This window comes from Rhinoderma darwinii, chromosome 7 (assembly GCF_050947455.1).
Source record: "Rhinoderma darwinii isolate aRhiDar2 chromosome 7, aRhiDar2.hap1, whole genome shotgun sequence".
Taxonomy (NCBI): Eukaryota; Metazoa; Chordata; class Amphibia; order Anura; family Rhinodermatidae; genus Rhinoderma; species Rhinoderma darwinii.
The window spans coordinates 3,062,740-3,072,710 of NC_134693.1; the positions used below are offsets into that span (position 1 = coordinate 3,062,740).

General features: G+C 47.9%; 3 non-coding genes across 3 annotated transcripts; 1 reads left to right on the forward strand and 2 right to left on the reverse strand.

Annotated features, from left to right (window-relative positions):
• Positions 1-572: 572 nt before the first annotated feature.
• LOC142658231 (U12 minor spliceosomal RNA) lies at positions 573-723 on the reverse strand. Its single transcript, XR_012850065.1, has one exon. It is a non-coding gene; the product is annotated as a U12 minor spliceosomal RNA (small nuclear RNA).
• A 3,959-nt stretch (positions 724-4,682) lies between these two features.
• Positions 4,683-4,797, forward strand: LOC142658246 (U5 spliceosomal RNA). The gene has a single exon (XR_012850078.1). It is a non-coding gene; the product is annotated as a U5 spliceosomal RNA (small nuclear RNA).
• A 1,530-nt stretch (positions 4,798-6,327) lies between these two features.
• LOC142658228 (U12 minor spliceosomal RNA) lies at positions 6,328-6,477 on the reverse strand. Its single transcript, XR_012850062.1, has one exon. It is a non-coding gene; the product is annotated as a U12 minor spliceosomal RNA (small nuclear RNA).
• Between the last annotated feature and the right edge of the window lie 3,494 nt (positions 6,478-9,971).

Genomic DNA, 9,971 nt, shown 5'->3' on the forward strand with positions numbered 1-9,971 from the left:
ATACACACAAAGAACGGACATGTCGTGATGTTTACGCAGCGGACTCACAGACAGTCTGCACTGTCCCATAGACTAATATAGGTCCGTGCGACGCGCGTGAAAATCACGCGTGTTGCTCGAATGTATATCACGTTCGTCTGAATAAGCCCTCATAGTCCCTATTGTCAGTACTAGGGCTGTGCTGGGTCTGGTTATCCGCAGCTGCCACTAACGGCATCCCGGCGATCATGTGAACCAGTAACGCGATCACCAGGACCAAGCCTGTATTTTATATCAGAGAAAGCGGCTTCTGTCCTCTCTTCAGGGTCCCCGATCGCTTGAACAGCCAACTATAACCTGTTCCGTATATCTGCTATGACGCGGGTTTTATGGACCTCAAGCGCCGGACATTTATATACAGCCATTGGTCGGGAACCGGGTAAAGTAGAACTCCGGCAGACATATGACAGTGTTATACAATAGTCCGGACCTGCCCCTAGATATCGTATAAAGCAGCGTATGAATGGAATACAGGACGATTCCCACCGCTTTACAGTCACACATTCTCCTCTATCGTTATACAATCAGTGGGTCGGGCAGATCACGGCTCCTGAAGGTTCTGCAAAGTAGGCAAATCCTCCACCGGGGCAACCTGTGCCCATTCAAAAATTCCTCTCACATGATATGCGAGGAGCCAGGCGTCACCCTGCCTCGTTATTTTCCTTACTCATTAGTTTAAGGCACGCCCTCCCTGTGTGACCCGGAGCTATCGCCCTGCAGAGCCGCCCTGTCTGTATCGGGGAGAGGTGATTGGCGCCTCCCGTGTCACATGGTGGAATTACATAGAATTATTGGTGCCCAGTTATTATGAGTGGAGATTTTTTATACAATTCTTCGATGACATATTAGTGACTGACCGGCGCTGGTGAAATGCATGATGGGTAGTAAACAAAATCTGGACGTGGTGATGTCATCTCAGGGGTTGACTCCACCCACTTTATTACTACGGCACTTGAGACTGTACGATGGCTGCACTATGTCCCACCACGCGATCATGTCACCGGATCAGATGGAATTCACTAATGATCTACAATTTTCTACTGATTTTATTTTTTTTGTTTGGGCTTTTTCGTTCCTTTTATTTTACGGCGTCTTTTTCTCCAGAAGAAAGATCTTATTAGGACATATGGACGTCCTAGAGGGGGTCCGCTGCCCACTGCTCCATGATCTGGTATAGAGAATAGACGAATAGACGCTGGATACGTGGTTTAGCACCGCATGTGGAGCAGCTGAGTGTGTTTCACTTCATCTGGAGCTCGATAATGGACAAAGTAAAGCGGACTGTAAGGCTGGGTTCACACGACCATGTTACGTCCGTAATGTACGGAACGTATTTCGGCCGGAAGACCCGGACCGAACACACTGCAGGGAGCCGGGCTCCTAGCATCATAGTTATGTACGACGCTAGGAGTCCCTGCCTCGCTGCCGGACAACTGTCCCGTACTGAAAACATGATTACAGTACGGGACAGTTGTTCTGCAGCGAGGCAGGGACTCCTAGCATCGTACATCACTATGATGCTAGGAGCCCGGCTCCCTGCACTGTGTTCGGTCCGGGTCTTCCGGCCAAAATACGTTCCGTACATTACGGACGTAACATGGTCGTGTGAATCCAGCCTTATGTACAAGGAGCCCCGCAAAGGTGGGAAGGGTATACCCGACATCCCCACTATTCTGCGGATCGCTTTTGTATGTGACTGTGTTCGCAGGACTCTAGAAGAGGCAGGACGCAGCCGCAGGCTTAAGGGAAGCCGACATGACCGCCCTGGTAGGGAAAGGGTTAATGAGGTGAGGGAGAGGTGAAAGAAGCTAAGGAGGGGCGGGGAGGAGTTAAGGGGGACGGGGGGCCGTTACTGCGCTTCCCGCTGTTTCTCGGCATTGAGCCGGAAGCAGCGGGAGGAGTAACATAGCACAAGCAAGCTCCCACCCTCCCACCCTTGGTTTGTTACTCCTTAGGTCTTATGTACGTCTGTTTAGGAGCGTTGTGATTTAGTTTGTGTGCTTATTTAACTTGTTTTTCTTTTTTCCGGAGTAGGTTCTGTTGTCATGGCAGCTGGCGGGGGGAGTCCTTGAGGCCAGTCAGTACAAAATGGTGGGGGGGTCGCATCGGGGGTATGCGTCCCCCAAAAAAGGTACATGGTTGAAGACTTCATCGGGTGTTATCCCTTTGAAGTGGTCTTCTGGTAGAAGGTATATCACTTGAAGGCTTCATCGGGTGTTATCCCTTTGAAGTGGACTTCTAGTGGTCGGTATATCACTTGAGGGCTTCATCGGGTGTTATCCCCTTGAAGTGGACTTCTAGTGGTTGGAGCCATCTGCAGAGGTGAACGGTGCTTCCGAGCTGGTTTACGGCTGGAGGTAATTAGTGGTTTGCAGATGGCTAATTCGGTGTGTTCTTGAAAGGAACATCTGAAGGGGCTTCAAGGACTTCCTCTGCTCGGGTTAATGTTAACGTTTAATTGTTATTTATGATTCTGACCCATGTTGGGTCATGTGAATTATTAGGAGGAATTCTCTGGTGGATTCCTAACTAGTTATCCGAATGTTTCGGATTTAAATTGTTTTTATAAAACTGTGAAATTAATAAACGGCTGCTGTGGCCATTTCACATCCAACCTCGGTGTCATGTGTCTTTACTAAGTGGGGGTGGGGGGATAGTATGGTCTAAGGTTAACACACGACTCTACATAGGCAGGTCAAAGGACAGCAAACGGCTCTGCGGGCAAGGCCAAGTCCCGCTACTTCCTCCTTCCCCTCTGGCAAGGTTTTGGCTGGGACAAGTGGGACGCTCCCTGCTTCTAAGGAGATGTTGTCCGGTTTGTGAGGGAGCATCAACTGGAGGGTCTTAAGCCCGACTTGTGGAAACCTAAGATGATCCACAAGCACATCAGAGCAAAGGACTCGCTGGAGACTGTTTGGACTAACGTGTCATCTGGCAGGTTGACCAACGGGCACAAGGACATTTCATGGATGGCCATCCAGGGAGGACTGCCTCTTCAGTCATTCATGCATGCCCGCAACCTGTGCAAGACCCGGTACTGCCCCAGGTGCCCCTTCACGGAGGAAACATCTTTGCACACTTTCTGGCAGTGCCCCTTTGCACAGGGTCTGTTGAAAGCCTTGGAACATGAACTCAAGGACTCAGTCCCCAGGAACAGACTGTCGTACCGCTCTGTACTTTATGGACTATTCCCTGGGAGTAACACGGATGGAGCAATCCAGGAGGCCTGGCGCCTTATGAACTGTTTTAAGGACGCTATATGGTTTGCCAGGAATTGTCTAATTTTGCGGGGAGAGAGTGTGTCCGTCCAGGACTGCCGCAGGCTGATCCACAGCCTGATCAGGGACTATTCCACCTGGGACAGCCCGAACGTCGATGAGGAAGAGGACTGATACTCCCCTTCCCCCCCCCCCACTCTCCCTTCTTGTGTGTTGTCTCCCAATAAAGCTTCGGGCCTGTGATTTCCCCTACCCCCTCCTACCCCCCCCTTCCCCTACCCCCACCCCATCACTTGTCTGTAATGCTTTGTTGTTTGACTTTAGTGAATGCAGGAATGTTAGTGTAGCATGTGGTGTAATGTATAGCATAGGTCAGCCTGTACTGTGTATTATACTGCCATGTTATGTTTGACGACTGTTATTATTTGCTGCTTAATGGCTGGCGCTGCGTCGCAGTAATGTTTGTATGATGACGATTGTCAATAAAGCTTTTTCAATCAAAAAAATGTGGAGCCACTCAGAGTCTGCACCGCAAAAAGTGGGTTAGGGCTCATGCACAGGGGCGTATATCCGAATACAGGGGTCTATGGGCCGTACCGTTCCTGCGCGTGTCTCTGATTTATTACTGCAATACGGTTCATGAATAGGATCGGGCGCTGCCTGTGGACGTATCGCTAGATCTCATGCACCGGCCGTATTATTATTACATATCTGTGATGAGGAACAACCAGGAGACAATTACACTGTAGAATCGGCACAAAACTTAGGGGATGTTCACACGGCTTATTTTCAGCCCGAAAAATCAGAAGCAGAACCCCTCCAAACATCTGCCCATTGATTTCAATGGGAAATACGGCGTTTTAAAAACAGCTGCATAAAAAAAACGCCAGCGAAAAAGAAGTGCATGTCACCTCTTGAGGCATTTTTGGAGTCGGTTTTCATTGACTCTATAGAAAAACAGCTCCAAAAACGGCCATTAATAACGCCAAAATCAGGATCTGTTTTCCCTTTTTGCTAAGCGTGTGAACGTTCCCTCAGGATTCTGATTCCAGTCATGTGACGCAGCTGGGTTCGGCTCTAAGGGGGTTCTGTATTGTACAATATATTACCGGTCCAAATGCCCATCAGGCCGATCACAATACAGTGGGACCCACATGAAATAACGTCTACAGAAGAGGAAGCCCCGCCCACAGGAAGTGCCTCATCTACATACCCATGATGCATCAGGAGGAACATTTACAATATTTGAGCTGGTTTTACATGTTTCTCTTATGACTTTTACCTCGTGGTGTGCGGAGTTACCGGGATTACAGGGGACGTTGTGGGGGAAATTAGTTTATATTGTTTTTGGTTTTTGCACTTTGGTCTCTCTTAGCAAAGAAACATTTCTCTGCAGCCGCGGTTCATAGGAAACCGGCACAAGTTATACTCTGGTTTCTCTTCAGATCGAATAAATCTTTCGCCTTTTACTAAAGATTTCCGTGGAGAGGAACAATTATGAGTTTCTAATAATTTTTTGATGCCCGGCGCTCGCTGGGTTCCCTTATATGGTGAAAAGTAGATTGGGGACTAAAGCGCAGGTGTGAACGGTGTCGGGCTGTGATGTGTTTTTTCTGGGTCCCGACGTTATGGCGGGAATTATTGTATTCGAGAGCCGATCCGTAACGTTAGATAAATCCGCTTCGTGTCTTATCGGTCACAGTTTTTACTTTTCATCGTGGAGATTTTTTTATTTCACTCATAAGACAAAATATGGCGCAAGATACGGATGATCTTCTCGTCACCTGTCTCCATAATAACGCCGTTAATTGGTTTTATAAGGAGATTTTCCCACCAATGACGCGGTGCACAAGTAGGACACGTGATAAATGTCTGACAGCGACGCGGTTTTTGTGATGTTTTTTTCCGTGGACATCGCAGGTTTCTTTTTGTTATTTTAGAATTTCTAGGATTAAAGTTTAAAACGAATTGTAAAAAACATCTGCTCTTTTACTATTCAGCTAATTATTTTCTGGTAATAATACAGTTTTAGGCTGGGTTCACACGAGCATGATCGGTCCGTAAAGGACGGAACGTATTTCGGCCGCAAGTCCCGGACCGAACACACTGCAGGGAGCCGGGCTCCTAGCATCATAGTTATGTACGACGCTAGGAGTCCCTGCCTCTCCGTGGAACTACTCTCCCGTACTGAAAACATGATTACAGTACGGGACAGTTGTCCTGCAGCGAGGCAGGGACTCCTAGCGTCGTACATAACTATGATGCTAGGAGCCCGGCTCCCTGCACTGTGTTCGGTCCGGGACTTGCGGCCGAAATACGTTCCGTCCTTTACGGACCGAACATGCTCGTGTGAACCCAGCCATACCCTAAAATAGACCTTTCATTTGTGATCGTCATTGTCTACCATCAATTTTGATATTTTATATGTTTATTTTAGGGTAATTGGGTCAGGGCCGGTGTTACGACAATGATTGGGGGGACGTTGTTTTTGGGGGGTATTTTCTGTGTATTTATTAATTATTTTGCACTTTTGCTTTACTTTTGTTTTCTTATTATTATTGTGGCCGGTCCCATAATTATATTTTCTTTTACACCTTATTTTTCCAAAGTAACTGAAGCTGCACGGCAGCCCCAGTTACAGGCGAAATCAGCCCTCTTATAGTCCCTATTGTCAGTACTAGGGCTGTGCTGGGTCTGGTTATCCGCAGCTGCCACTAACGACATCCCGGCGATCATGTGAACCAGTAACGCGATCACCAGGACCAAGCCTGTATTTTATATCAGAGAAAGCGGCTTCTGTCCTCTCTTCAGGGTCCCTGACAGCCAGCTAAAACCTGTTCCGTATATCTGCTATGGCGCGGGTTTTATGGACCTCAACTGCCGGACATTTATATACAGCCATTGGTCGGGAACCGGGTAAAGCAGAACTCCGGCAGACATATGACAGTGTTATACAATAGTCCGGACCTGCCCCTAGATATCGTATAAAGCAGCGTATGAATGGAATACAGGACGATTCCCACCGCTTTACAGTCACACATTCTCCTCTATCGTTATACAATCAGTGGGTCGGGCAGATCACGGCTCCTGAAGGTTCTGCAAAGTAGGCAAATCCTCCACGGGGCGACCTGTGCCCACTCAAAAATTCCTCTCACATGATATGCGAGGAGCCAGGCGTCACCCTGCCTCGTTATTTTCCTTACTCATTAGTTTAAGGCACGCCCTGTCCCTGTGTGACCCGGAGCTATCGCCCTGCAGAGCCGCCCTGTCTGTATCGGGGAGAGGTGATTGGCGCCTCCCGTGTCACATGGTGGAATTACAGAGAATTATTGGTGCCCAGTTATTGAGTGGAGATTTTTTATATAATTCTTCGATGACATATTAGTGACTGACCGGCGCTGGTGAAATGCATGATGGGTAGTAAACAACATCTGGACGTGGTGATGTCGTCTCAGGGGTTGACTCCACCCACTTTATTATTATTGCTCCATAATCGGGTATAAGGGAAAGACTCTGGATATGGGGTTTAGCACCACAAAAAGTGGGTTAGGGCTGATGCACAGGAGCGTATATCAGAATACAGGGGTCTATGGGCCTCCGTGTGTCTCCGATTTCATACCGCAATACAGTGCAGTACAGAGGCGCCGTGCGGTTCGTGAATAGGATCGGGCGCTGCCTGTGGACGTATCGCTAGATCTCATGCACCGGCCGTATTATTATTACATATCTGTGGTGAGGAACAACCAGGAGACGATTACACCGAAAAACCGGCCCAAAACTAGCAGAGAAATCCCCCCGTGTTACATACAAATTTCGCTGCAGATTTTGCTGCGGATACAGCCGTGGATTTGCTTTGTATACGGATATATGAAATCTGCGCCATTTCTGTAACAGACAGGACAGGCCTAGAATACGCGGTGGATTTTCTGCGCTGCGAGTGAATAAGGTTTGATGAAATCCCATTACCTTCTATTGTCCTGGGCTGTGGTGTGGACTCTGCTACCGAAATTCAGCAACAAATACGCGATGTTTGAACAAAGTCATAGAGCAGCGACTGCGTTTTCTCTATTATTTCCACTCCTTGATTTCCATCTTGATTGTTTCCCATTCGGATCTGGATTTTTAGACTTTTTGGGTCCTTTTTAATACAGAAACAATAAGGGTTCTGATTCCAGTCATGTGACGCTGCTGGGTTTGGCTCTAAGGGGGTTCTGTATTGTACAATATATTACCGGTCCAAATGCCCATCAGGCCGATCACAATAGAGTGGGAACCACATGAAATAACGTCTACAGAAGAGGAAGCCCCGCCCACAGGAAGTGCCTCATCTACATACCCATGATGCATCAGGAGGAACATTTACAATATTTGAGCTGGTTTTACATGTTTCTCTTATGACTCTTACCTCGTGGTGTGCGGAGTTACCGGGATTACAGGGGACGTTGTGGGGGAAATTATTTTATATTTTTTAGTTTTTTTGCACTTTGGTCTCTCTTAGCAAAGAAACATTTCTCTGCAGCCGCGGTTCATAGGAAACCGGCACAAGTTATACTCTGGTTTCTCTTCAGATCGAATAAATCTTTCGCCTTTCGCTCGCTGGGTTCCCTTATATGTTAACAATAGAAGATAAATCCTGAGCAGCGGATAACGGCGTCTGTTGTAGTCGGAGCTTCTGTCACCTGTGATTATTATTTATACGATAGATGATTTCCTCTCAATGCGATTAAGAAGTGCGCGGTAATTTTGATGCAGACGTCTGTTACGAGCAGGTGGAGATTTGTGTCAGAATTTGAGCCATTTCCACCGATTCTGCATTATAAATGTAAACCACGCCTCCTCTGAAGACCACACCCACTTTTCTTGTCATTTTACAATTTTGGCAAGCGACTAAAAAAGTCCTCAATTTTACTGCTAAAATGTCGCACATCATCATCTGCGACACTTTAGCAGCACAGTTTATGCCAAAAGCTGCGGTACTGCCTTCTATGAAAGCTACGGAAACAGCCGAGGACGCCTGCTCAGTTTTTTCCGTTAGTACCATAGAATTGAATGGCAAGTGCTGCATGCGGCGACCTCACCAGGCGGGCGGTGGGTCGCTGATATCTCTTTTTAACAGATGTTGGTGCCAGAGGTGGGACCCAGATTTGTCAGACAAGCCTTCTTTACTGTGAGAACTGAGAATCTATGGAATAGCCACTGCAGGAGCCGTCACAGCAGGGACAGTAGACACTGCAGGAGCCGTCACAGCAGGGACAGGAGACACCGCAGGAGCCGTCACAGCAGGGACAGTAGACACCGCAGGAGCCGTCACAGCAGGGACAGGAGACACCGCAGGAGCCGTCACAGCAGGGACAGTAGACACCGCAGGAGCCGTCACAGCAGGGACAGGAGACACCGCAGGAGCCGTCACAGCAGGGACAGTAGATGGCTTTAAAAAAGGGTTAGATACTTTCCTAGAACAAAAAAATATTCGCTCCTATGTGTAGAAATTTTTCCTTCCCTTTTCCCGTCCCTTGGTTGAACTTGATGGACATGTGTCTTTTTTCAGCCGTACTAACTATGTAACTATAATTTATGGCGTATCCCGTGGAATATCCCTTTACGTGGCACGGAGTTTACTAGCGGAGTCCCGGCGGTCAGACGCGTACATGGTGTCTACACTGTCGTCAGTAATGTGATATTCATCGTTACTTGTGCTGTTCATCTTGTATTATTTTGTGCATCGAGGGAGGTTTAGACGTGAGACGTGCGCCAGAATATCCCCTCCCCGATCCAGTGTGCGATCTGTTTTTGTTTTTTTTTCAAATTCTTTTATTTTCTGTTTTCGTAAGAACATTGTGTTATGGTGTAAAGCAAAGCTGCACCAACATCGGCTCGCAGGCCAACAACTGAGAATACATAGGCACCATAATCACAGAGAAAAATATCACAAAATGCAGAGAACATTGAAATGAGAGAAGCTCTGGTAAGCACCCTGAACCCGCAGCCATGCATATATACCCATAAGGTAGAGCAGTAAAGCGTTGCAGAGCAACGAAAGAGGGGAGAAGACAGGAGAAAGAGTGAAGGGGGAAAGAACTGACCCGACCCGACCCGTGGGCCCACTGGGTAAGCTCAAGAAGCCATGACGGTCTTGTATTCCCCTGAGGATTGAAAGCGAATCCATTCACGCCACGTTTTGAGGAAGGCGGCATGGGATCCCTTCATTGATGCCGTGAGGTCCTCCATTCTCATGCTCTCCTGAATTTTACCAAACCACATGCCCACAGTCGGGGGACAGGATTGTCTCCACAACACGGGAACACATGCCCTGGCTGCATTCACTAGATGGCGCACCACTGACCTACGGTAAGCAGATAAAGGCATCTCACACAAGTGGAGCAGGAAGAGGCCCGGTGACCTTGGGAGGGGGAAATCCGTAAATTTCGAGGAAATGCGCCACACCTCAGACCAAAAGTCCGTCAGCATGGGGCAGTCCCAAAAGATATGTAAGAGAGTACCCACATGGTCTCCACATCTCCAACACAACGGCGAGACCGCCGGTAACATCACATGCAATCTGGAAGGCACCCTATACCAACGAGACAAAATCTTACACCGTGCCTCCTGAAATCTGCTAACCAGAGATGATTTATGTGTCATGTGGAAGAGGCGATCCTTATGCTCCGGGGTAAATGTTAGACCTAAGTCCCGTTCCCAGCTAAGCAAGTATGA